This window comes from Chrysemys picta, chromosome 1 (assembly GCF_011386835.1).
Source record: "Chrysemys picta bellii isolate R12L10 chromosome 1, ASM1138683v2, whole genome shotgun sequence".
NCBI classification, from domain to species: domain Eukaryota; kingdom Metazoa; phylum Chordata; order Testudines; family Emydidae; genus Chrysemys; species Chrysemys picta.
Genome location: NC_088791.1, coordinates 126465593 through 126488431, shown reverse-complemented (window position 1 = coordinate 126488431; position 22839 = coordinate 126465593). Strand labels below are relative to the sequence as shown.

Below are 22839 nucleotides of genomic sequence, written 5' to 3'. Positions count from 1 at the left end.
GTCTGGTAGGAGCGAAAATGATCTGAATAGCAATTTGCAAAATCTGATTTACGATTTAACTTCACGTAAAAAAAAATAAATTAGCACCAATGCTGAGGGCTCTCAACTTTGCGTAGATTTTTTTCCCCAAGCAATGAACTTAGTCCCAGTGAAAAGCAAGATATTAACAGTACAGCAAAACCACAATGTAAAATTCTGCCGTATGAGGCTAATTTTGCTTTTTAGCTGGCTTTTGGTACAGTATGTAATCTCCCTACTCTCTTATGTAAGTTTCCTGCTTTTACTGTGTATACATTTCCTGCTGGTGAGTGAGACCCTCAAAATGTGTAGTAGCACCCTGCTATTCATGCAGCAGGTGTTGTGCAGGCAATCATAGTCTGTGATTTCTCTATGGATATATCTTTCTGTAATCCTAGTATGAACTAATTCACAGAGCAGTCTGCTTTCTTAGTTCCGAAAGAAATTGAAACCACAAAACCCATCTCACTTGTGACCATAGCCTAGTTAATGACAAGGGCCAAATTCACCCCTGGTGTAAGCAACCAGCTTTTCCTCAGATAAATTTGACCCAAAGTCGCTATAGAGCATTCGTGCTAGGACAGTGATACAAAATCACTAATCCAGTGCATGTTTAAGATAGCTTTGTGCTAGTTTTATGAAATATAGCGGTTAGCCAGTAGTTACAGAGACACTCTGGCCCAGATCCTCAGAGATATTGAAATCAGAGGGCATAAATATTTATTTACCTAAGTATTTATGTAATCTCCTTTGCTTTAATATCTGAGCACTTTGAAAGCATCAGTGAATTTATTTTCACCATGAGTTATGGAAGTATTATCTCCATTCTACAGATGAGGAGCTGAGGCACAAAAAGATTAATGGCCAGATTTTCAAAAATGCTCAGCACCCAGCGTTGCTGCGTTGTGAGCACTTTTGCAAAAATTGGTCATAAGTGACATGACCATAGCATCAGAGGAAGTCTGTGGCAGAGATGGGAATTGAAACCAGAAGTCTTGAGTCCTAGTCTAGTGCCTTAACCAGAGGACAATCCATCCTTGCTACTCATATCACTTGGGCACTCCATTGTAATGCAATTCAGGAACTCTCTGTAGCCAAGGACCCATTTGTTAGATCCTTTTTTCAAAACCTATCTCCTGTCCTACTGTACCTGTGTCTGCAAAAATCTAGGCAATGTATGGAACCTCAGCCCCTCCAGGAAGTCTTTTATGGACCTATTCTGAATTGTGGCCCATAGTTTGAGAACTGTAACACTACCTAATTTCAAGTATCCTCCAGGGTGGTGGAGCACCAGCAATTTGTCGGGCCTTTGACCTGGTTTCTACCCAGATTGTTGACATTTAGGCTACAGCAAGCCCCTTTTGTATCTCTGTGCACAAACCCTTTTCAGCTTTGAACAGCCCTTGTTTGTTACGCCCTACTTTCCATTTGGTCCGCTTACAAGTTGGCATCTGCAGAGAAACCCTCTGATCTTGGCCTTCGTTTGGTCAGACATTTGTTATGCACTGCAACAAGAAGCTGCCTGCGTAGTGCACATCAAGCAATGTGCCAGTCTTTATCCTTGTCAGCGTTATGCAAATCCACAGTACTGATGTTAATGCTAGTTTGGTTTTTATAGCTTGGTGACAGCAACAGCCCTCAATATTAAACACAAATATACGTACACAGTTACAGCAATGATTACTGTAGATGTTCAGCTAGTCATAATATTTGCACTTGGGGTGATAAGGAGCTTTGAATGATAATAGCACTATAGTAGGAGCTTGTTAAAGTGACAGGAGCCCTTGTGTCATTATTGAGTTGTGCATTCCTGCTTGCACTCCTACTGTTTTCTCATAAACTATCCCTCTCTGTTTGTGTATGTAATGTTCTGAAAGAGAAGCCAGTCTTGCTCAGCCATAGCAGCTAGAGGCTAATAAATGTGGGTCTAAATTTCCTATAGCGCTTGACACACTTTAAGGCAGCAGTGTTACTTTGGTGTAGGAAAGATTTCATGAATCTTTTTTATTTAGGTCCTGTTTTATTAAAATAAATCGGTCCCTATACAGGATGATCAGGTTCTAATAGATTAGGGTGACCAGACAAGTGTGAAAAACCAGGACAGAGGGTGGGGGGTAATAGAAGCTTATATAAGAAAAAGACCCAAAAATCGGGACTGTTCCTATAAAATCGGGACATCTGGTCACCCTAACAAATACAGTTTTTATATAGCTCATTTTTGCTAATAGAAGTGAAGCTGCTATGCTGAAACCAGCTTCTTCGAGCAGTGCCAGCTGTAAAGGGAGCAGTAAGAGCCGGCTCAGTGATACTAGGACACAGCATGCTTTGTCCTTCTGTTCTTATTTGAATTCTAAGAGGTCAGTCACACCAGTAAAATAGCAAAAGCAACAGCCCCAACCCCTATCTTTTCCTCCAAGTGCACCCACCTCTGAAAATACAATTTGTGTGATCATACTAGATTCTGTATAAAGAGTCCCTAGAGAGCAACACCACAGTGAAAGTAAAAATTGGTCAGTGAAAGACTGGGCACTTTTCGTACTGTCAAAAGAGTGGAGAAGAGCCATCTCAATTTGTTATCAAGATCTGCTGGAGAACAGATGCCATTGGATGTCCTTCAAAAACACCCCCCCCCCCTTGCATTCATTGAAGCTCTTTTTGTAGTCTGGACTTCCAGGACATTTTAATTCTTTCTACTGAAGTTTTAATAGACACCCATTTGCACCCATGTTTGCATAAGCGCTTCCCTTATCAATCCCCTTTTTTTCAGGGTTTCATATCTTGACTGTAAAAACTTGGGCCAGGATGCACTTAGCAAGCGGTTCATAGTATGGTCCAGTTGCTTTTATATTTTGAAGAGCATGACAAAGACACCTATTTCTGTCTTATTTTAACTGCTTTGCTGCTGTGTTCAGCTGCTGCCTTTTCACTGTGGCCTGGTCTACACTGGGGGAGGAGGGGGGTAGATCGACCTAAGATACACAACTTCAGCTACGAGAATAGCGTAGCTGAAGTCGACGTGTCTTAGTTCGACTTACCTCCCGTCCTCACGGCGCAGGATCAATGGCCGCCGCTCCCCTGTCAACTCCGCTTCTGCCTCTCGCCATGGTGGAATTCCGGAGTCGACGTCAGAGTGATCAGGGATCGATTTATCGCGTCTACGCGATAAATCGATCCCCAGTAGATCGATCACTACCCGCCGATCCAGCGGGTAGTGAAGACGTACCCTTCACATAACATGCTGGAGCTCTTTGAAGCATTTCCCCATTGGAGTATTGGGCACTTCAGTGAGGAACAACTGCAAGGAGATGCTGGTCAAGATCTCCAAAAGTGACTAATGATTTGGGGTCCCTCCATTTTTGGGTGCCCAACTTGAGATGCCTCTAAGGGGCCTGATTTTCAGCAGGTGGGTGCTTAGCACTTTCTGAAAATCAGGCTCCTCTAAGGTGTCTCAAGCTGGCACCCAAAAACAAAAGCACCCCCATATCACCTGATAAGTCACTGAGCTCTGTGAGATTTGCCTCTCTAGCTGCTACTATAGGCAGCGCTCAGGTGCTTACTCTTGCAAGCGTGTTTACTGGGCTCAGAAATAGCAGGAGAAGTTTTTAAACGTGCCTGGTGATGTATTTACATGACAACACCAAAGATAAATCTGTAAAAACTATTAAGGTCTGCTGGGTATATGCCATTTGTTTGAGCAGAAATGCAATACATCTTCTCCTGTCATATTGGAGACCTAATGGATAAATAGTACACATTTGGAATAATCTCAAATTAGAACTCCCTTTAGGAAAGCTAACTGGCCAGCTTTCATTTCCTGTGAGCTTTCCCTACATGTTACAAAAACCCACGATGACATTCAGGCTGTTTGCCAGGTATCGGTATTGGTACCCTATGGTGCCAGTGGTCTCTCTCTTAGTATTAAATACTACTGAGATGGGTGCATTAAAACTGACTGAGTTATGATGGATAGACAGATAGACAGAACAAAGACTGCTGGAAAAAGTCTTGTAATTTAAAACAGGATTTTTGTTAAAGGACATTTCGCATGCCAATAATCACCTATATTGTAGGCTTTATTGGTTGATAATATATCTTAAATGCCATTTTATGACTTTGCCTTCTGCTCATGGTGAATACCTTGCATTACAGTCCATTATTTGCACATAGAGCCAACAACAGTAGGGGCTATTACTTAAGTATACTCATTCAGGAGATGGGAATAGCTACTTTTGAAGCCATTTTGCTGACCACTTAACATATATTTAATTTACAATTCCAATGTGTTTTAATATGTAGATTTGCAGCTGATTAAATAAATATATACTTCTCCTAAAATATTTGAAAGACCCTTTCTTTAATTGGCTTTTGCTTTTTTTTTTACTTTTACAAAATTAATAAGAACTAAACTATTCATTTGATTTTAAAAAATAATATTCAGTTCATTGGGCAAATTGACAAAAAAGCAGAATATTCAGATTTGGGCTGGCATTTTATCATTAACCTGCTTTGTTGGGAAGTTTGAAAAACCCTGAGCAGTGGACTGTGAACTGAGAATCCCTTGGGTTTTGTTGCTGTTTTTTTGTTTTTATGAAACTTAAAAGGACCACTGCCAAGATCAAGCTCTAGGTACCCTTAGTGTCCTTGGATGTATGTGTGCAGTTACCATTGACTTAAATACCGCTAAAGATAAAGATGTCTGTTAAAATATTGCAAAGTTCAATACATTTATACCTATTAGTCATGTTAGCATTATACAGTGCAGGAAAATGTGTGTAGTAATACTGGATCTGTTTCAAAGAAGTAAAATATTATAGGGCTGTCGTAATTATCCCAGAAACAAACGAATTCAGAGTTAAGGTGAAGCTTCAAAATATACCAAACATGTTAAGGTATGTAAATACAACTTTTAAGGTATCCAGGCAACATTAACTTTGCTTTGTAGTGACGTCATGCAATAACCATACAGTTATCAGTACTACATTTTATTGTTTGTGGTACCAGATTTGGTTAAATTGATTTTTTAAAGATATAATAATTTGGTTTATTTTTTTCCCCTCATGGTGTCACTGTAGAGCACAGTTAAGGTGGTTTGGGCCAGGATGTTTTTACATGTGTCATAATCTATTTTTATATGTGTGACAAACTGATTTTATGTGAGAGAATTGAACTATGTGCAACAGTTGCGTTTGTATGTAAAAAAAAAAATCACCAATATTTAATCCACAAATAAAGTCTGGATTGAAAGTTGATTTTAATTACTCAGTAATCTTTTAAAAATGAGCCGTAGCTGACCAATGAAAATCTTTGATATTAATACAAAATAATCATGGTTTGACTTTTTTTTTTTAAACATGTTGCCCCCCTATCTTATGCGCTACCTCTGTTGGCATTTGTGATTGGTCAGGACTCTAGCAAGCTGTAACTAGGTTGCTTACTTGAAGTAGTGACTGTCTTAGCCAAGTAGGGATTGATCTTTCTTGAGCAAAATTTTCACAAAGGCTTTATTTGAATAAATGCTGTAGATTAGGACCTGCAGTAGTGTGCATTATGGGTCTGATCCAAAGCCCAGTGAAGATAATCCCATTGATTTTAAGGGTTTTTGGATCAAACCCCACGTTGATACCCTCCTTACCCCATTGACATTAAAATTTGGGTCATGTTAAGAAACGTTAATCAAGATGTAAACTTAAAATCCACTTTGGTTAACCCTATTGTGCAGGCCTATGTTTTGAAGGGAAATAATTTTAAGTGGTTGCTTTAAACTACTCTGGAACCTAGGTTTCCTACCTAGGAAACCAACTGTTTAACCTGTACTGGTTTTCAAGATTTGGTTCTTCAAGTCACTTTTTGGATCTGGTTCAATTTGCAATGTGGATGGAGCCTTTGGGAGTAACATACCATTGAGGTGCTTAGATAGTGTGATGGTGAGCAGGATACAATAGAGCAATTATAACATTTCAAGGGATATTGAGAGCTGTAGTTTCTCTTGGGAGGTGACACAAAAAAGGTAAGGAGTTGCTAGGACGTTGTCTGGAAGCAACAGCACATTTCAGAGAGACTACAGCTCCCAGCATCCTTTGATGATTTGTAGTTCTTAGTTCTAAAGGGAACAGAAAAGTTAATCTCTGAATCCATCAGATAATTTCACATCTTCGAAGTGAACAGTAGCATAGATCTTATTAAATGTCCTAAATTTTTCCCCGTTTCAAGGATGTGTGTATGGTAAAATAGTTTAGATTATATAGCATAGTATTGCACAAATTTATAGGAGGGCATAGCATATTTTGAAGCATTCACCTATGTTTTATGCCAACAAATGGGAGGAAGGAGGTGGGTAAACCAGTGCTGACAGGGTCAGCTTTAACTAACCCAGGACAATTCTGTCCCTGCAGCTACCCCACAGCTGGGATGAAATCCTGGCTCCACTGAAGTCAATGGCAAAGCTTCCTTTGGCTTAAATGGAACCAGTATTTAAACCCAGGGTTTTAAACCTGGCTTGGCCACTGACTTGCAGTTTGACCTCAGGCAAGTCACTTCACTTTTCTGTTCCCCCTCACACCCTGCATCTGTCTTGTCTGTTTAGATTGCAGGCTCTTCAGGGCAGGGACTGTCTCTTATGTGTTTGTACCATGTCTAGCACAGTGGGGCCCTGATCTCAGCTGGGGCCTCTTGGTACTAATATAACAGAAGTTCATAATAATTAATCATATTTCTAGCATAGTAACTGTGCACTTGACCCAGCAACCTCCTCCCTGTATGGATCCTGAACCCCACTGATCCTAGACATAGTCAGGAAGGACTGATGATGTGGGGGCGGCACCACTCCTGTTCCTTGCTCTTGGGCTGGTATATCTGGATAACTGCACTCATGGGAGAGAAGGGGGTGATAGGGCCCAGAGTTACTTAGCATTTCTAAATGTAAGTGTACACATAACAAATGAATAGTTTCTTATAGCATCTTGTTTGCTGTTTGTTATTACTGAATAGTTTTAGAAACCTAGGAATTGCCATATTGGATCAGCCCTGAGGTCCATCTAGTTCAGTATCCTGTCTCTGACAGTGGCCAGCATCAGCTGTTCCAGTGGAAGGTGCCAGGAACCCTGCAGTAGGACAGTTATGAAATCACTTTTTCCCAGAGGGAGTTTCTTCCTAATCCCCATCAGTTAGAGATTGGCTTGTGCCCTGAAGTATGGGAGTTGATATCCTTTCCTAATTTTTTAAAAAATCCTTACTATTATAGCTCTTGAAATTAACATTATCTGTATAAACAGCCAATCTTGTTTTGAATCTTTTTAAGCTTTTGGCTTTATTGATACCTTTTGGCGGTGAGTTTCACGGGCTTACTTGTAAGCCATATAAAAAAAAGTATTTCCTTATGTCATTTTAAAATTTGCCTCCTTTCAGTTTCTTTGAGGAACCTCTTGTTCTTCTCTTTGTGAGACAAGGTGAAAGAAGTGGCTGATCTACCTTTACTCATCCAAGTAGCAATGGGTCAAACCGTGTAGGCCTTGCTTAGGTAAAATTCTCATTATGTTTTGCCTGAGTTATAGAGACTGAGGGAGGACTGTATGATTGAACCCACATCTGAGAGGAAGAATGGTCTTGCTGACTGATCTACAGCCTATTCGTGGTTCTGCTACAGTCTTCAGGCCTAATCTTGCAAGTTAGGCCGCCCTTATGAACCTCCCATTGATGTGAATGGGTTTGTTGGACCAAGCTCTCCTTTGTGACCTTGGGCAAGTCACATAGCTTCTCTGGACCTCAGTTTCCTATTCTGTAAAATGAGGATAATGTTACTTATCTACTTGATTGAAAGAATTAATGTATGTGTGAGTGCTCTGTGATCCAGGGATGGAAGGTGCTATAGAAATGCAATAATTGTGATTCTGAATTATTATTTCTGAATATTGGAGATCTGTATACTACCAGTATTTCATTTTGTCCAACCTCTTCTGCCATATCTGGCTCTATAGCGACTTTGTAAATAGCAGAAGCAAAGCTCTGCAGTTAATGCCATCTTTGACTAGGAGTTTGTGTAAAAGAAAAAGAGTGGAAGAATAATAATATCATGTTGCTATGACCTGCAGCCTGATCTACTTGGCAGTTTAGGTATTGATTTCAATGGGAGAAGGATCAGACCTGTTCTGCTTTTTATTAATGATATTGGCAGTGGTATGAGTGGAGAATGGCTGGCAATTAGGCTTGGAACAATTATTGATTATTGTGATTTTCTGTATTGATATATATTTTCAAGCAGCTAATACCGATAATCCTTCACAGTGCAGAATGGGGCCTCTTTGACCTGCCTTTCTTCTATAGCAGTCCAGATGAAGCCACTTCTCATGATCTAACACTGTCCTGTCAGTGGTGTGGGATAGACTTCTAGTTTACAAATGCCTGCTGGCTCCCGTGTCTTTCAAATCTTTGTTATTGGCTAATACATGAGAATTGCTCCTCCCCCGCCTCTTCTGAAATGACTTCTGATTTAAATTTCTGAAGTAGAGAGGAGAGAAATCCTCAAGTCTCAGATGGAGAGCTTCCCGGCTCTTTGAGCTTTGGTCAAGTGAAAAATTCTCTAAGTTATTTGTCAGCAGATAACCAATGAAAAGAAAACTTATTTTTCCCCTAGCCTTACAATCAATGTAGTATGAAGCCATAGATATAATGACTTGGAACAAATGAGAATATCCATGGTATAAACCAACAGAATTTGGTTCCAAATCTATAAATGTTTGGTGTACAGAAATCTGCCTAACTCCTTCAAAAACTGCACAGTCTATTGCAGAGGTGGGCAAACTTTTTGGCCCGAGGGCCACATCTGGGTATGGAAATTGTATGGCAGGCCATGAATGCTCACGAAATTGGGGTTGGAGTGCGGGAGGGGGTGAGGACTCTACCTGGGGGTGCGGGCTCTGGGGTGGAGCCAGAAATGAGGAATTCAGGGTGGGGGTGGGGGTGGGGGGGTGAGGGCGCCGGCTGGAGGTGCGTGCTCTGGGGTGGGGCTAGGGATGAGAGGTTTGGGGTGTAGGAGGGTGCTCCAGGCTGGGACTGATGGGTTTGGAGGGCGGGAGGGGGATCAGGGCTGGGGCAGGGGGTTGGGACACCTGGGAGGATGAGGGGTCCAGCTGGGGGTGCAGGCTCTGGGGTGGGGCTGAGGATTAGGGGTTTGGGGTGCAGGAGTGTGCTCCAGGTTGGGATTGAGGGATTTGGAGGGCAAGAGGGGGATTAGGCTGTGGAAGGGCTTGGGGCATGGGAGGGGCTCAGGGGTGCAGGCTCCAGGCAGTGCTTACCTCAAGCAGCTCCCAGAAGCAGCGGCATGTCCCCCCTTCAGCTCCTACACCGAGGTGCGGCCAGGCGGCTCTGCACGCTGCCCCGTCTGCAGGCACAGCCCCTGCAGCTCCCATTGGCCGCAGTTCCCAACCAATAGGAGCTGCGGGGGTGGCGCTTGGGGCGGGGGCACCATGAGGAGCCCCCTGGCTGCCCCTACACATAAGGAGGAGCTGGAGAGGGGACATGCCGCTGCTTCTGGGAGCCACGGCACGCACGCATGGAGCAGTCCCCGACCCTGCTCCCCGGCTAGAGCACAGGAGCGGAGCAAACCCTAGAATCTGCTCCCCAGCAGGAGCTCGAGGGCCGGATTAAGTCGGCTGGATGTGGCCCGCTGGTCGTAGTTTGCCCACCCCTGATCTATTGGATGATTCAAATAATCACCATCAGTACTTCTGAGTGGACAGTAAACTAACATTTAACAGCTGCAAAGCCACTATATTTCAAAGGCCAGTAGAGCTGACCAGTCGCTTATCTGTTCATGAGATTATATAAAAATAGATTCTGGAGTAAAAGAAAGGTATGTTTCAAAAATAGCAGCAACACCACAGTCTCAGTTGTAGTGATGTGGCTCATAAAGGAGAGTTGCAGATGGCTGCTTAAGACCCAAAGAGCACTCTGTGTGTTTTGGATCTGTTGAGATCACTAGACCTGTATCTGCACCTGGGAACATCAAAACCGTCTGTAGCAGAGGCATTGAGATCAGGTGAAATCTTGAGTGCGTTCCAGAGGCCGAGAAGCTTCATTCGCCCTTGTGTTTGTTGCGTTCAGAAATAACTATTTCGGGGCAGGGGGCAAAAATAACTCAAGTGCCTAGGACCCCTTCCTTTCCTTTTTCAGCAAGGGCATTTTGCTGAAATATTGCCGAGCCTTACATTTCTGCCTAATGGAACTTTTTTTGAACCAAGAAGATAAAGTGCTTCCAGTGAATAACAAGAGAGACAAAAAGATGCTTTCTTTTCCCCTTGGTCAACTTCGCTAGATCTTAAGGTTTTGTTTTTCCATCATTTCTGTTTTGATTAGCATGAAGCATCTCATTCCACAGTGGATTTTTTTTTTTTTTTTGGAAGAACAAAGACCCCCTTTGACCTGGATTTGGATGCATCTGTGACAGCCTACTTCACTGGATGCCAGCTGAGCATAGTGCATTTAATTGATGAAATAATAATGATGAACCGTGCCTGAACTTGCTCTGACGACCACTTGAAGCAGAAGCTGTAGTAAATCAGGTCGGCATTGCATCCTGGCAGTAGTTGTCCTTTCCCGTTCTTGGTGCATTGAGGCATTGCATAAGTGTTGAGTTTTTTGTCCCAAACATGTCCCCACAGGGCTCACTTCATTCCCATTTCAAAACTCATCTCCCCTTCCTTTAATTAAAAGTTGGCCAAAAAAGAATCCTTAACTTACTTTTGTTTTTATGTGACCCTCTTAACCGCCAGTTGCATTAGGCTGATTAAAACCTAGAGCTTTCCCTTTCTAACTATCTTAATGTAAAGAAAAGCCTGAGTAGAACTGCAAAACAGACTCAATGACAGGGTAATATATCTGTCTGTGTAATAGTTCTTTAGTATGATTACTGCAGCTGCAACTTGCAGGTTCTTTCTAGCAGCCTAATAGTTCTGCATAATATAATAGCCTCCAAAATGGGACTTTCACTGATGGCGAAGGACCTAATCCTGCAAATCTTACTCCAATTATGTGAGTGAGTAAGCATTGCAAATAGGGCTCCAGCTTTTTGGTCTCAGTTCTGAAAAGATCATTAGAACATACCGTTGCTTGGCTTGGGTTTTTTGGTTTGTTTTTGCCATGCCTAATTGCCAAGCCCTCTTGCACTAACATTTTGAAAGAAGAGGTTTGGAAGACAAATATTCCCTCTATAAAATCTCCCTGTGTGTCCTTTGCCACGGAAATTGGTCCATTGTTTTTAGGACCAAGGGTGAGTGCAGACAGAATAAATACAGGATGTACAAGAAGAAAAGACTCCCCCCCAGCCAGGCTTTCTATGGTCTTTGTTAGGATTCAGGCTGTTTGTCCACTTTTTCTCTCTTTTTTTTTTTGGCTGGTGCTGTGGGTGCCAAAATGTATCAATTAATTACAGTGAAGTGTTCAGAGAGTTATTTGATTTGCAAAGGGGAATATTTATGCTAAGATGTTGTCTTTTCATGCACAGTATAGTGGAAGGGTATTTTAACACCATTGTGACTTTTGTGTGTGTGTGTGTGTGTGTGTGTGTAGAATTCAAACCTCTTTTATTCAGTTAATTAGCGTTTGGGATTAAGAAAGGAAAATAGATTTTTTATCTTTTCTACAAGCAACTCAGTAAAATAATAGGCATTAGGTGAGGCCAGTTTTTTTCAATATCTACTCAGAAATGTTCACTCTTATAGGAAATTATGTTTCATCCCAAACTGGCTGGCGCTGGACTACCTGGAGCTTGCAGTTCTGAATTCCTTGCCATTCAGACCTCCCAATGAGCGCGTAAATTGCGGGAGTTCTGGGACCAGGGAAGACAGGCTCAGTGCCTTAGTGTGTATTCACACAATACTTGTTGAGGGGAGAGGATTCAGAATCATTTAGACACCTGTTTGCAACACTGACCCGCTTTAGAAAGATTCTCTTTGGAAGAATCTGTCTGTGTGGGAGTATAAGTGCCAGTTTCCTCACTCTCAAGATCTGTTCCATCTGACAGTATGAGAAGTACATTCCGTCATACTTCCCTCCCATAAGAAAAATATCTTTTTTTAATGAAAAGTTAATACTGTGCGCATGCTCTCAGAGGAAGTGTTGTAAGCAAGACACGAGAAGTAATTCTTCCTCTCTACTCCACGCTGATATAGCCTGAATTGGAGTATTGTGCCCAGTTCTGGGCGCCACGTTTCAGGAAAGATGTGGACAAATTGGAGAAAGCCCAGAGAAGAGCAACAAAAATAATTAAAGGTCTAGAAAACATGACCTAAGAGGGAAGACTGAAAAAATTGGGTTTGTTTAGTCTGGGGAAGAGAAGACTGAGAGGGGACATGATAAAATTTTTGAAATACATAAAAGGTTGTTACAAGAAGGAGGGAGAGAAATGGTTCTCTTTAACCTCTGAGGATAGGACGAGAAGCAGTGGGCTTATAATACAGCAAGCGTGGTTTAGGTTGGACATTAGGAAAAATAGGGTGGTAAAGTACTGGAATAAATTGCCTAGAGAGGTTGTGGAATCTCCATCATTGGAAATTTTTAAGAGCAGGTTAGACAAACACCTGTCAGGGATTGTCTAGATCAGTGGCTCTTAACCTTTCCAGACTACTGTACCCCTTTCAGGAGCCTGATTTGTCTTGCATACCCCCAAGTTTCACTTCGCTTAAAAACTACTTGCTTACAAAATCAGACATAAAAATTCAGAACTGTCACAGCACGCTGTTACAGAAAAATTGCTTACTTTCTCATTTTTATCATATAATTATAAAATCAATTGGAATATAAATATTGTATTTACATTACCGTGTATAATATATAGAGCAGTATAAACAAGTCATTGTCTACATTAAATTTTAGTTTGTACAGACTTCACTAGTGCTTTTTATGTAGGCTGTTGTAAAACTAGGCAAATATCTAGATGAATTGATGTACCCCGTGGAAGACATCTGTGTACCTCCAGGGGTACACATACCCCCAGTTGAGAACCAGGGGTTAGATAAGAGATAATAATTACCGTAGTCCTGCCATGAGTGCAGGGGACTGGATTAGATGACCTCTCAAGGTCCCTTCCAGTTCTATGATTCTATGAAGACAGCCTGGTGTGAATGGCAGTTCTGTAGTGAGTATCTTTGACTTTCATTTCGTACCAAGACATACACCTTACTAACTTGAGGCCCTGTGGCTTTAGAACCTCCATTCACAAATGTTACAAAAGCCCTTGGGAAGTGCTGTCTAATGCTTAGAGTACAGGAATGGGACTCAGGACTCCAGGGTACAATTGCCTTGTGGCTCGCTCACTCTGGGCCCAAGCTAGCTTCCATTGAAGACTATGGGAATCTATCTTTCCATTGGCTTCAAGTGACAGTTAAACCGAGCCTGTATAACCGTGAGTAAGCCACTCCGTTTATTGATCTCTGAAACAAGCATAATTATACCTCCCTCACAGGAAGTTGAGAGCGCTAATTAATTAATATTTGTGAAGAGATTTAAGATCCAAACTTGAAGGTGCTCTAGAAGTGCATAGTATTATGAGTCCTTTTCTGCTTTTGATGGCACTCAAAGCTTGGATGCTTTTCTTTTAAATATTTTGGTCAAGCTGCACAGGCAGTTACATTGGCAACTTTGGAGTTGCCTTCTTGGCTGTGTCATGGTAAGGCTGTTGGTATATTGGCTATGTTGCTGTGGCACCCCATAATCTGCATTGAATATTTTTCCAGTTTCTCTTGGATTTTGAATATTTTTTTCCAGTTGATTTGTCAGGGTTCAACACAAATACTTCGTGAGATCCCTGTTAACATTGGAAAACTATGCTTAAGAAACACATGGAGACCTATGCTTAATAAACACATACCAACAAAATCTGAGGAAACTTAACAAGTAGAACAAGACCCTATTCATTACTGCACTTGTTTTACACATGGATTGCTGCACACGGTGACACACTTAGCTACAAGACATCTTCAGGATCTAACCCATTGTGCTTAAGATACGGATGGAGAGAGTGATTCTGCTCTCACTTGCGGTGATGTTAGTCAGGAGTAACTCCATTGACATGAATGGAGTTACACCAATATAAAACACGTGTATGTGAAAAGATAATCAGCTCAGCACTCTTAGAATTCCTTTTTTAGTTTTGGTTTGTTTAAGTCTTCATCTGAAATGGGCTTTAGCTACACATTTTGGATACAGATCTGGACCCATATTTTTTCAAAGGGCATGAATGTTCAGAATCAGGGTTTTGGCTTTTCACTCCTAGTCTCAATGTTATTTAAATGTGAACTGAAGTGATTTTAACTGTCAGGTTTGGACCTGTGTGTTCCCTAGCACAGTTGAGGACATCACAAGCAACTAAAGCAAAATGGGGAGCTTCATTTCTTAACACTGCTTTACAGGCCCATTCCAAAGCTCAGTAAAGTCAATGGGAAATTTTTCCATTGACTTCAGTGGGTTTTGGATCAGGCCCTTGAACTCTGGTGGGTTTTCACTCCGGTCATGGTACGTGAATGAGGAAGTGCATTATTTTCAAAGAGTTTTAGATTGTATTGTTTGTTTTGTAATTTGTCTGGGCCTGATCCTGATCCTGCACACCCAATGATTTCTGGAGGAGCTACTGCTGTGTATAGACTAAGGCTACATCTGTACTGCCCCACAGTTCAGACTACAGGGGTATGAAATAGTGTGCACCAAAGAGCTGCACTGTAACTATTCTGTATGGACACTATCGGCATGGACTAAAATTTTCCTAGTTCACATTAATGTAGTCAAAATAACCTTTTCGTTCGTGCCTATAACATCCACATGCGGTAGTTACAGGGCAGCGCACTGCGGGCAGTGTACACAGACCTTCAGACCTTGATCCTACAAACCCTTATACATCTGCTTAACTTTAAGAATCCGAGAAATCCCATCAAAGTAACTGGGCTACTCACTTCAGTGAAGTTAAATGCTTCCATAAGGCTTTGCCTTAACTAGTATATAGTAGAGGTGAAAACATTATGTACTTAGTCATAATATGTAGTCTATTACTGAGTTTTGGATCGTTAACATTTTTTTAAAATTATGTTTGTAGGATAAGGATTTTTATTCACTGTAGTATGATATGTTTATTAATTTATTTCGATTTCTTTTAAAATTCCTTAGGAAAGTGTATGTGACATCAAAAATCACACAAGAGTCTAACAGTTCCTTACCTAAATTAATAATCGCATATTTCAGATTTTAAAAAATTAAAATTGTATAAAAACAAAGGGAACAATAAAATATGTATGATTGACTTCACGTACATAGAGCATGGAAATGCAACAGATAGATGATTTGGGAGTCAGGTAATGTTGGATATAATAATAATTCTTAAACTAAGGTTGATGCAGTATATGCCCTTTAAAGAATCAAATAACTTCTCATGTTTATATTTGTTTTTAAATAGACTCTATCAAGTAGTTTTGATCTTTCTCCCCCACACCCCAATATTTGTAAAGGTTTTCTAAAATTTAATACAAATCAAACAGTTTTGATGAATGTATTGTTTTATTTTTAATGAAAGATATTTTTTAAAGATCTGGAGTCTAAATATTCCCCCACAGGGCTGAAGGGTGGTGCACAACAGTACTGAAACACAACAGCATTATGCTAGTGCCTGACAAACAGTCTATAAATAGAAAAGTGAAACTGACTTGTCCAAGTGTTCACTGACTGAGCTGAGTAAAATATAAATAGTAAGCAAACAACATCAGTGGTCCATATTATTGATGTTACGGAGTCATCTATGAAACTCAGTCAAAATCATTGTGCTAGGCACTGTATAAACCTATATGAGACAGACCCTATGTCCAAAGAGCTTAAAATTTAAATGCATTTTATTTTAAAAATTCTTTCATTCTTAATATTCTAAGGGTGGGCAGTGTGGTCTGGTGTATAGAGTGCTGGCCTGGGGCTCAGAGACATGGGTTCTTTTCTCCATTCTACCATTGGCTTGTTGATCACCATGGGCAAGTCATTGCATCTCCCCGGGCCTCAGTTTCCCCATATGTAAAATGGGGATAATTATATTTATTTCCCTGGGTAAAATGCTTTGAGGTTTACTGATGAAAATCTCTAGATAAGAAGAAAGTATTATTATTATTTATTAATGCAAAGAATAATACTTATTTTAACCTATTATTTTTAGGTGAATACAAACCCTTTTAAAATGCTAAGGTCATTTTGTTCAGTCCACATCACCCCATGTATTATTTTTTTCCCATTATATTTTTATTCCATTATGGGCTAGATCCTGCCTCTCGTGCCAAGCCCAAGTAGCCAGGAGATCAGTGGGAGCAGAAGGGAGGTTATGAATCTTTTCATCCCGGGAAACCAAAAGCTGCTGTAGCCACCATAACTCCTGTGCTCCCATTCTGTGGTGAGCAATGGCTGATGGATCCACATAATGCTGATTCTGCCTGCTGCACCCTTGCCCTTTCCCCATCCTGATGTGACCAACCTGAACCCAGCTGTGCAGGACTCTGTGATTCTGTGACTGAGCTGAGTAAAATATAAATAGTAAGCAAACATTTCATCCCCATGAAAATACCTCATATAAATCTTTTCTGCACAACAGAACTGCACCATCACAGATCTGTGGCCATAGAAAAGTGATAAGGATTTTAAACATCACAGCCCAAGTCTTGGGTCTGGCTGATCTCTCAATTTAAGGTGTGGTGGAGAGACAAATCATCACCTTGGTGGATGGCTCTGAGGCAAGATAGCAGCCTGTAGGCCACTGTACCAGTGGGGACTTGACAGAGTGAAGCGTAAAGACTGAATAGGGGCCAGGTTGTACAGAGTACCCTTTTCAATTGGTACTGTACTGAAGTATGTGAATATATTAAAATAAACATCTGTACTTCTTTTACACTTCCTCACTTGCAAAATGATAAAGTTAATATTTGGCAGGACTGATGCTGCTTCCCACGTTTTAATGCATAGTGATTTGTTTTTAAATAGCTGAACTATAAACCCCTGATAAAAGTGAGTTTTGAATGGAAATGCTGGCAGAACTTTAGCAATAGTGCAGTACCTTGCATTGGTCAATATTCCAGCTCTTATTTCAAAAGACTAGGGAGACAGTCAAGTGCTTCAGGGAACACTCACGTTCTGTGATGATATGGAGATGAGTATGATATAAATACCTGGATAGCAGAGGACAGGCTTGCAAAAAGTAATCCTCCCATCTCACATTTAGGTGGGTTGAAATCATCTGTTGTTGGGCTGAAAGTACCTCTGCAGGTTTGAAAACCAGCTCTATATTTAGCATCTATTACCTGTGGAGAGCCTGGGAAAGCAATGATGTGGCTTTATGCTGCCATTGTACACTGGGAGACCCCCTTTGCAGCAGGCAAAGACCTGCATGTCCTGTGAGCAAGCAGTCTTCTGACAACATCTCTGGGCCTCAAGATGCCAGAGGGATGGAGAAAGTACAGTGAAGCAGATAAAAAGTTTAGTCAGAGATAATACAGGGGGGAAAGCTCCCACAAAAATTGTAACTTAAATGTGAAGAAATGGTGCTTCAGGGAAGTGACAAGGTGCTAGTTAATGGGATCCATATCCACAAGTTACAATAATGCCATTTTTAAATTGAGTTTTTGTGGCAGAGCGGCTGAATAAAATTGCTAAGCTTTGCTTCCGTTATGTAGTAAGTGGTGCATGTGGTGTGAAAGACAAGCTGCGGTATGATAACAGACTATCTCTTCTATGCACAAAGAAGGGTTCTGTATTCTGATCAGCTCAACTGCATGCACTGGTAAATATTGGTCCACACTACTTGGTCATTAGAATGTATTGTATTGGTTAATCAGACTGAATTTAGTAACTCTTTCTGTCTGAATTTGCTGATTTGCCATCAGACACTCCTGTGCATTTATTACTGTGTGTCATATTGGCACTGGACGCAGGATTAGCTGGGAGAGAATGTTGTGTGAGAAAGGGGGAAAACCCAGCTTTTTTCATTGCGCTAGGTACTCGGGGTCAATTCAGAGAGTGAGTGTCTCTAATCTGAGCTTTTGGCAGGACTAGAAATAGAAGAAATGCCATCATAGCTCACTGATCACCTAAATTCATTTGGAGAAGTTTCGGCTGATCTATGTCAGCACCGACTTAGTGTTGTGAGTTTTTCTTCTTCATTTTGTGTCAGAACTACTCACCCTATTATAAAGAAGCATGGAATGCACTGCACAATCAAATGCTTTGGTGACCTGGCAGTAGAAGGATGCAAGGAGCACAGAGCATATCAAAGAAGGTGGCTCCAGTACAGGAATTTCCAGAGACCTTTTCCCACTTCTCTCGTTTGCAGAAGTGCACACCTTTGTAGTTTGTAATTTGGAAGCGGGCCTGGTACTTGTCAGAGTGAAACACTGGCAAGAGCCAAGCTTAATTTAGGCAGGCACTTTGCAGATTTCCTCCTTTATGGCTGTGCTAGTAGTGCATCACCGTCATGATGGCAGGACCCTATTATTACTGTTGTGGGGCTCTTCTGAACAGAGACTGATACTTGTTCCAAACTGTGCTGATAGTTTTGCTATGTGGACTTATGGAGACTAGGATGAGACAAAACACTTGTTTCTGTTTGTGACCTAAATCAGGATTTGAACTCAGGTCTAATTAATTTACAGCACCGCAATATTCTTTGATGCATACTTTTGACCATGTAGCCACACTCATAATTTTCTCATGACTCTTGTGATATTGGATGTTTTGCTTTAAGCCTCAGCTCCAGGAGACAAGTGATTAGGTGAGAATCTCAGCTTTCATTTAAAAAAAGAACGTTTCTAGCTCACAGGGTTGTGGAAAGAAGCTAAAAAATGCAACCCAAGTGCATCCAGAAGGCTCAGCAAACAAGAAGGCAAATAAAAAGAACCCCAAATGTATTAAGTATCAGAGGGGTAGCCGTGCTAGTTTGTATCCACAAAAACAACGAGGAGTCTGGTGGCACCTTAAAGGCTAACAGATTTATTTGGGCATAAGCTTTTGTGCATCTGAATAAGTGGGTTTTTTACCCACAAAAGCTTATGCCCAAATAAATCTGTTAGTCTTTAAGGTGCCACCGGACTCCTCGTTGTTTTTCCCAAATGTATTAATGTTTAAAAATCTCAAGATTTTTAAAGCCAATCTCAGGAATTGGGTGTGGAGTCTAAGGCCTGGTCTACACTAGACTGTTATTTCAGAATTAGCCGAGTTAATTCTAAAAAAAAAAAAGATTCCATCCACACCACCAAACCGTGTTTTTCGATTTAAAGGGCTCTTTAATCCGATTTCTGTACTCCGCCTCGGCTGCTCTCATTTTGGTGTCTTTGCGCTTCAGGGCAGGGGACAGCAAGTCACAAAGTTCCATGAAAGTGGCCCTGCACATACGAATGTTTCGCAGCCACTGGGAATCATGCCACCATGATCTCCCAATCGCCACATGCCATGCTTCTAGGAACATCTGTATCCATGTCCTCATCAGTAAAGTAATCGCACTGTCGTCGCTTCCTCGCCTGGTTTTGCAGGTACTGCACAGACTGCTGGATAATGCGCAAGGTATTTACAATGGTCAAAACTGCAGCGGAGATCTGAGCGGGCTCCATGCTTGCCACACTATGGCACCTGCAAGAGTAATCCTGGAAAAAGGGCGCGAAACGTAGGAGAGCTGTTCGGTTCAAGATGGCCGATAAAAGGCGGTAAATGGTTGTCTTCTGTAGCTTTCACAGAGTCGGGAAGCTCGCTAGAGCTGCAAGAGTGGGAGAGCAGAGTTTGCGGCGGAAGCATGAGCAGAGTTTGCGTCGGAAGCTGTGCGACTCAGTTCACAATGGCTGAAAAACGGAGGGGAATTGTTGCCTTCTGTAGCTTCCACGGGTGCCCAGGACAGATAACATGGAAAAATTAGCTAGCGATGCAAGAGTGGGAGAGCAGAGTTTATGGCGGAAGCTGTGCTGCTTGGTTCACGATAGCTGAAAAAAGGCGGGAAATGGTTAGATAAAAGAGTAGATAGAAAGACAAGAGGACATGCGAGGTGTATTCATAGTAATAGGAGACAGGTGGTGCTCCGTACTGCACCGTCTGCTGGCAGTATGCCGTCTGCTGTAGCTTTCACGGAGGGAGGAGTGAGTGATGGCACACACCCAGAAACACCCGCGAGAATGTTTTTGCCCCATCATGCACTGGGAGCTTAACCCACAATTCCAATGGGCGGCGGGGACTGCGGGAACTGTGGGATAGCTTCCCATAGTGCACCGCTCCGACATTCGATGCTAGCCTCGGTACTGTGGACGCACTCCACCGAATTAATGCGCTTTAGTGGGGACACACAACACTCTCACTCACTCACTCATGCCCGTCACCCCAATCAGGGTATGGGCCGCCAACCACAGATCTCCAGAGTCCTCTATCCTGGGCCATTTGCTCTAGCTGGTTCCAGGTATAGCCCATTTTTATGCTATCAGCCTGAAGGTCGCGTCGCCAGGTGTTTCTTGGACGGCCTCTTTTCCGCTTGCCTTGGGGGTTCCAACACAATGCCTGTCTAGTGATGTTGGTTGGCTGCTTCCGTAGTGTGTGTGTCCTATCCAGCCCCACCTTCTCCTTCTAATTTCTTCCTCTGCTGGAAGTTGACGGGTCCTCTCCAAGAGGTAGATGTTGCTGATGGTGTCTGGCCAGCGGATCTGGAGAATCCTTCTAAGGCAACTATTTATGAAGGTCTGGATCTTCCTGGTGGTTGTTTTAGTTATCCTCCAGGTTTCAGCTCCATACAATAAGACTGATTTCATGTTTTAATTGAACAGTCTAATCTTTGTTGCCAAAGACAGCTCTCTGGAGCTCCAGATGTTCTTGAGCTGTAAGAAAGCTGCTCTTGCCTTACTGATCCTTGCTTTGATGTCTGTGTCCGTGCCACCCTGTTGGTCGATGATGCTGCCTAGGTAGGTGAAGGACTGTACTTCTTCCAGAGGGCTTCCATTCAATGTGACTGGGTCATTACTGATGGAGTTAATCTTGAGGATCTTGGTCTTGTCCTTGTGGATGTTGAGGCCAACCTGTGATGACGTGGCTGCCACTACGTTAGTCTTCTCTTGCATCTGCTGTTTGCTATGCAAAAGGAGTGCAAGGTCGTCGGCAAAGTCCAGGTCATCAAGCTGGGTCCACAACGTCCACTGGATTCCGTTCCTGCGCTCATAAGTGGATGTCTTCATAAGCCAATCAATGACAAGGAGAAAGAGAAATGGTGACAACAAACATCCTTGTCTGACTCCGGTTCGCACCTGGAAGCTGTTTGTAAGCTGCCCTCCATGGATCACTCTACAGTGTATGCCGTCATATAAGTTCTTAATCAAGTTAACCACCTTTGCTGGGATGCCATAGTGCCGAAGGAGCTTCCAGAGAGTCTCTCGATCCACGCTATCGAATGCTTTCTCATAGTCAACAAACTTGATGTACAACGAGGAGTTCCATTCCATAGACTGCTCGACTATAATGCAGAGCGTTGCTGTCTGGTCTGTGCATGATCTATTTTGCCAGAAACCTGCCTGCTCATCTTGTAGCTGTGGATCGACGGCATCCTTCATTCTCTCTAAGAGAACTCGGTTGAAGACCTTCCCTGGCACCGACAGAAGTGTGATTCCTCTGTAGTTGACACAATTGCTGAGGTCTCCTTTCTTGGGGATTTTAATAAGGTATCTCTCTTTCCAGTCTGCCGGAATCACTTCTTCCCGTATCTTCTCAAAAAGGGGGTACAGTATGTCCACTGAAGCATCCAGATCTACTTTCAGGGCCTCTGCTGGAATATCGTCAGGTCCAGCCGCCTTCCTGTTCTTCATCATAGTGATGGCTTTTCTGATCTCATCTCTGGTAGGTCTATCACAATTGATTGGAAGGTCTTCGTTGGCTGGGTCAATGTCTGGTGGATTTAGTGGTGCTGGTCTATTTAGGAGTTCCTCAAAGTGCTCCGCCCATCTATTCATCTGTTGTTCTATTTCTGTTATAGACTTTCCCTGCTTGTCTTTGACGGGACGTTCTGGCTTGCTGAACTTTCCAGACAGTCGCTTGGTGATGTCATACAGCTGTTTCATATTACCATTGTATGCTGCCTGTTCTGCTTCTGCTGCCAGTCCATCCACATAATCTCTCTTATCCTTCCTAATATTCCTCTTCACTACTTTATGGGCTTCAGCATACTCTTCTTGGGCTTTAGCCTTTGCTGCTCTAGTCCTGCTGTTATTAACTACTGCCTTCTTCTTCTTTCTATCTTCTATCTTAATCAAGGTCTCTGCTGTGATCCACTCTTTCTGCTGGTATTTCTTGATTCCAAGCACTTCCTGGCATGCTGACCTAAGTGTCTCTCTCACTTTCCGCCATCTGTTGGATACACTGTCTTCCTCTTCCTCAGACCGATCCTGTAGTACTGAAAACTTATTCTTCAGCGTCAGTCCAAAATCTTCCTTGATCTTATGATCCTTCAAAAGGCTGACGTTGTACTTCGCTCTTCTATCTGACGCGTCTATCCAGTTCTGCTTCAGCTTCAGCTTCAATCTGGCCACCACTAAGTGATGGTCGGACGCTACGTCTGCTCCTCTTCTAACTCTAACGTCCTGCAAAGATCTTCTGAACTTCTTATAATACAGACATGATCGATCTGGTTTTCTATCGTGCCTGCTGGCGATACCCAGGTACTCTTGTGGATCCGCTTGTGAGGAAAGATGCTACCTCCTATGACCAGGTTGTTAAGTGCACACAAATCCACAAATCTCTCTCCATTCTCACTCATCTCTCCCAGAGCGTGGGTCCCCATGACTTGTTCATATCCTGTGT

General features: G+C 42.2%; 1 protein-coding gene across 12 annotated transcripts in view; it reads left to right on the top strand.

Moving 5' to 3' along the window:
- The window catches only part of PHF21B (PHD finger protein 21B), a 213355-nt gene that overhangs the window by 39027 nt on the left and 151489 nt on the right, over positions 1–22839 (top strand). The window lies entirely within an intron of this gene.